This window comes from Leuciscus leuciscus, assembly GCF_965113295.1.
Source record: "Leuciscus leuciscus genome assembly, chromosome: 10".
Taxonomy (NCBI): domain Eukaryota; kingdom Metazoa; phylum Chordata; class Actinopteri; order Cypriniformes; family Leuciscidae; genus Leuciscus; species Leuciscus leuciscus.
The window spans coordinates 15243483-15249485 of record NC_138734.1 but is presented as its reverse complement, the minus strand read 5'-3'; positions in this window follow the sequence as shown (position 1 = coordinate 15249485).

Below are 6003 nucleotides of genomic sequence, written 5' to 3'. Positions count from 1 at the left end.
GGAATAGAAAAACTAAATACCGGTAGGCCTATATCACAGTCCCTCAGGCAGATTCAGTGGAGCTGCTGTACCCTCTCCTAGGAGAACTTCCAGCTTCTTTTCTGGTGCTAACTTTGGGAAGTTTTATTCTTTTGGCTATTTGTCCAAGGTGTAAATCACTTAGTGAAGATACTTTTTCCCAGTGGAGGAAGTGCATCTCTGTCTGACCCAGTTGGTGGTCACTGAGCCTGTATTTAGTCAGGATCTGTCTCTTCTTCTCTGACAGAGTGCAGATACTCTGTCAAATAACAATTTAGTCTACTTTGTTTGCTTTCTCCAATGTTCTAAATATTGATATTTTGAATGATTCATAATTAGTTTTGTTCTGTTGAGTTGTTTTGAACCAGTGCTGAAGGGAGCCTGGTTGGTTAGCTTCACCATCAGCTGACTGAGGCGACTGTTTTCAGGATTTGGCTTGTGGGTTTTAAGTGCTTTGAAATGTAATGTGTCTTTTTGACTTACATTTAGATGTGTTCAAAATGTTACAGCTTGATCGTAACGCATCGGCGCACGCACTATGGTAACTCATTGCGCGGCTTGCGAGCCTCGTGCGGCCCGCCAAGCTTTAATTTGTCACTCGCATGGCTGTAAAAAATACGGCGATATCATGCAGCCACTCACTACAGATATTTCTTAAAAACATAAAAAAATAAGTAGGGCTATAACATAACCCATTACAAACTCAAAGTGTCAGCTATATTACAAATAATTTCGATCGGATTGAAAGAGGTGGTTTATCGAGAGAACATGTAAACACTTGGTCGATTGAGAACCGAAACTGAAAGGACGACGTATGGCTCTCCTACTGACTTGTCCTTATCAGTGCGGCTCTCATGAAAAAAATTGTGAAGACCCATATGGCATTTCATCATCTTTTGTCTTCGTTGGTAATCCCTTGTGTCTTCTAGCTAATGACAACTGTTTTCGACTTCTCTGAGAGAATTTTACACGCATATCTTTCGACATTTTGAACTACCGCGGAAATGTCAAAGAGCGTCACGTGACGATTCTGGACGAATCACGTTGTCAGAAATAGGCATCAGCCAATGAGATTGCGCATTTCGAGTTAAATCACCTGTTTTACTTTCATGATTGGTTGCTGAAAGACAGGAAATGACCATATTTGGATCCGACAGCATTGTACAGAAGAGAGAGAGCTTTCCAACGGTATACGAGATGAAGGGGTACAGAGAGCGATCGCGGAGCAGCGGGATGATTTAGAACGCCAACTTTTGAAGAATTTAGGTGAAATCTGCACACTCAAACAGACAAAGTGTAGTAAAATAAAGAGCTAAATGTGTATTTTGGACTTTTTTTCAGCACAAGTCTGAAAGAATACATGTTATTGAAGACAAATAACCCAAAATCTCAAAATTGACCAGTGAAAAAAAAACGATGTTTTTGCCTGCCGTGTCTCGCCTTAAAAGTAATTAGCAAGCGTTTGAGATACTGGACATCCTGTTGGTTTTATACAAATTACTTAAACAGAGAATATTTGTTTTCAGTTTGAATCCGATCATTTAAAAGTACACACTTAAATGTGTATAAAGGTGTATGGCTCATAAATGTGTGAGAAGGATTCGCTGAGTTTTGTTTCAGTTTATAGACGTGCTCAAGAAAAAAAAGTTCACCGCGACGGAGAGGCAGAACGCACACCCTGTTTATTTTCTTTATTTTACAAAAGCACAATGTTTTGATTTGATTGTAAGTGGACACATACAAAAGTAGAAATATCACAGATTCTTTTTTTATATTTCTTTTTTCTGTATAACCATAAATGACGGAGTAATTTAAGTTTATTGTACTACAATGTGAAGAAAATCCAGCAAAACGCGGGGGGCGCGTTTTCCGACCTCAGAGGGTTAATAATTTGATTAATAAAAAATATAAAAAAGACCTTGAGATAAAAACTGTCCTTATGCAAAAGTTAACTTCACACTCATATTAAACTCATTACTTCAGACTTATGAGCCATCCAGAAACTTGCGCTCTGCAAGCGAACGACGTCTTGTGGTGCCATCTCAAAGAGGCACAAAATCTCTTTCACGGACCTTTACCATGACTGTTCCCTGCTGGTGGAATAGCCACTTTCAAGAAACGGCTGACGACGCATCTTTTTCAACAGCACTTGATCCAGTAATACAAACACTTTCTCTTCTATTCTATTCTATAATTATTATCTTCAGTCGGCTGACTTGAAGCCTCTTTTGCTCAAGACCACACTCCTGCTAGTCCTAGCATCAGTCAAGCGAGTGGGCGACTTGCAAGCACTCTCTATGAACGCTTCCTGTCTCGAATTCCAAGACACAGTTATGTACCCGTGGTGCTCTCAACTCCGTTCAGAGCCCAGGTCATTTCGCTATCTGCGCTTCCCTTACTGGAGGACGATAGATAATTGAGTCTACTCTGCCCTGTTAGGGGTCTCAGAATTTATCTAAAGTGTTCTGCCACATTCACACAGTCAGAACAGCTCTTTGTATGCTTCGGCGGCCGTACCAAAGGGCTTCCGGTCACAAAGCAGAGATTATCACGATGGATAGTGGACGCTATCTCTCTAGCCTACGCCTTGATGGGCCTTCAATGTCCCATAGGCGTCAGAGCTCATTCCACAAGGGGCATGGCCTCTTCAAGGGTTTGGTCCAGTGGTGTACCAATTTACATTTGTGCGGTGGCCGGCTGATCTTCGCCGTCCACATTTGTACAATTTTATAACTTGGAAGTATTGCTAGCACTGCAGGCACGAGTTCTTCTATCTGAGAGGTATCTAAACCTCTAGGTATTCCTTTGCGGGCTCCCTTCCACCCTTCCACCCCTCCACCCCTCCAGAGATAACAATGGATCAAAACCCTAATTGATAGAAAGCATTTAGGGCGAGTGTTGTGAACCTGATCTACACCAGGTTGGATTTGTTTGGTTTAATTAATCTGAAACTAAAATTTTGTTAAACTAGCTTTATGTAACAGGCCACTGGTTAGGTGTTGATGTAATTACTAGCATACCTTTACAGATTTTGAAATCAAAAGATTAACTTACCCAGTTAAGTTGCTTAACCTGCTTGCTGGAATAACCACATTGGTGTAAATATTTTAGAGTTTAATCGAATTGGTCTCTCTTGGCTAGGCCAGAATGATTCGGGGGTTAAAGAGTTACAAGTCCCCCTGTCCTGGGCCAAGCAGTGTAGGACTGATAAGACTAATAGTCTTCTTTTGAGGACCCTGCTCTTCTCTCCTTATTAGTCATTGATCACACGTGGCAGCCTGGCTGAACCATAATTACTCTGGCTTTATCCTCTTCATGCTGTCATGTCTATGAAAAAGAGGGGGTGGGGTAGAGTGAGGGGTAGAGTGAGGGGGGGAGAGAGGGAGACAGACCAGCATTAAAAAACAGACGAGATGTGCTAGTTATCCCCATTACAGAGTCACATTGATGAGCTTGCAGCAGAAAATAGCATGAAAACCATACTGATATTCATAAGAGTGTGTGGAGGAAGAGCTAATCCAACAGATGTAACTCTCATTTTGCATACATTTCTTTTCAGATGATAGAAGAGGGTGGAACCTAATCTTGTGCACAGAAGTAAAATCTGCAGACTAATACCTATTGTGTCACTAATAGGAACGGGGTTTGTCATGTTGAGAAGTGACAAATATTTGACAGTGAAAATTAATCTTTAAAAAGACATGTTTAGGACATTAAATGCACATTTAAACACAAAAAAAGCATTGATATACTTTCACACCATTGTCCTTCAATGATATGCTATGCAATTTTCTGAAGTACACAAAGGGCCCTATTTTAACGATCTAAGTGCATGGTCTAAAGCGCAGGGCGCAAATTCACTTAGGGCGTGTCCGAATCCACTTTTGCTAGTTTAACGACGGGAAAAATGGTCGGCGCACCATGCGCATGGTGTAAAAGGGTTGTCCCTATTCTCTTAATGAGTAATGGGTGTGTTTTGGGATTTACATGCGTTAAACCAATCAGAGTCTCATCTCCCATTCCCTTTAAATGCCAGTTGCGCTCGCGCCATGGCAGATTCGCTATTTACATTACGGAATTTGATAGTGGAAAGGCCGAACGCGTCTCCAGAGCGCAAACGGAACTGCTCGTGCGAGGTAAAAGTGCGCAAGCAGACCATCTACGGGACAAGCCGGATTCCACCATATTTTTTTCAGTACACAATAATAATCTTTTACATGATGTGGACCCGCCAATAGGCATACATTACTAAAACGCTCTTTAAATAACCAAACAAATATTGCGCCATTAACTTTAGACCAGGTTTCAGTTGGTCAATGGCGCAATTTGGCCAAGATTTGGCGTGGTGGTATATCATTTTTTCAAGGTTTTTGTTTCCTGTGCGCCTTTTTATCCATCTTTCGTGAAGAATGAAGTGTTTTGGGTGCTGGATCATATCACTTTACACCATACAACTATACAATTTGCAGAAAGAGAAAGCTGAAAACCATCAGAAAAGCAAAAACAAAAAGAAATATAGTGAAAGCAGCAATGATGGGCCCAAGCCGGTGGCACCGCCACCCCGGTGCCTGAAGAGTAACTGTGCACGACAGGCAATATGAAGTTAAACCCTGTATATGTAAAAAAATATATATATCACTTTGAAATCTTATATATATTGAAATCGAATATCTTTGCAGCTCAAAATGTTTTAAGTCCAGCATTCATCTAAATTTTTATATTTTTAGATATTAGATATTAGATATTAGATATTTAGATATTTTTATTAACCTAACTAACTAACTAACTAACTAATTGAACTAATTATATAAAACTATATTCTAGGTTCCCTTACAAATTAACTGTTTCTATGCATTTATTGTATTAGTCAAACTAAGGATGCATTTACATTGGCACAAAAAAATCTGATCTTTTACTTACTTTACTTGCAATTGTGGTTTTAAAGGGGTCATATAATGGTACATGCACTTTTACAAGTTGATTGTACTGAAATGTGTGTTGGCAGTGCCTGTACACAACCATCATAAAATGATAAAAATCCATCCAGTGTTTTTTTTTTAAATCTTCTTATATGTTTCCTCCCATCTCAAATCAAGCTGTTCGATATTGTGACGTCACAAAATCGACGCCCCTCCCACGATGGTTGATTGACAGCAGCGTTTCAACACAGACCCGCCCTCGCGCCCTCGTGAGCGAGCTGTCAAGTAGAATGAGTAGAATGGTGTCTAAGCGATTGTGGTGTTCTGTTCTTGGGTGTAATAAAGAACACAGCAGTCATATTGATGTTCCTAAATCCGTACAGCTGAAGACGCAGTGGCTGAGTTTGTTTTCGAAGGGAATATTCCTCACGATCAACGTCAATGCTTTCATGTTTGCGCGAATCATTTCACCAGACTGCTTTACAAACGAGGATCAGTAAAAAGCTGGTTATTTGCTAAGAAGCTGCTCCTGAAAAAAGGATCAGTATCAACTATTCGTGTTCCTGCTGCACCTCCAGAAGAACTGAAGTGAGTGTAACGTTTTATTGACCTTTATATTAATCTTTATATTAAACTTTGCAAATTGCTTGCACGCTTCACGATGAATGCGGCTATTTTTACACTCAGGGTACATTACGGCATGTTTTCTATGTACGACGTTATCAATATAATTCATAATCCCACGTTTATAATGAACGACGCGTTATGGTTATTGTGTTATTGTGTTACAAACAGTGTGCGCACAGAACAGAGGGGCGGGGTGAGCAAAGCTCATTATCATTTAAAGACACATGCACTTAAACGGCGTGCTGAAAACAGAGCTGTTTTTGACCAGGTAAAATTAGTGTTTTCTTACAATACTAATGAGAATTTTTAATTTAAGTATATTACAAACTTTTAATTTAGACCCTAAATAATCATATTAGCTTGTACAAAAATGACATTATATGACCCCTTTAAATCAGATACATATCCGATATCTGGACATCCAACCTACGTCTAAACA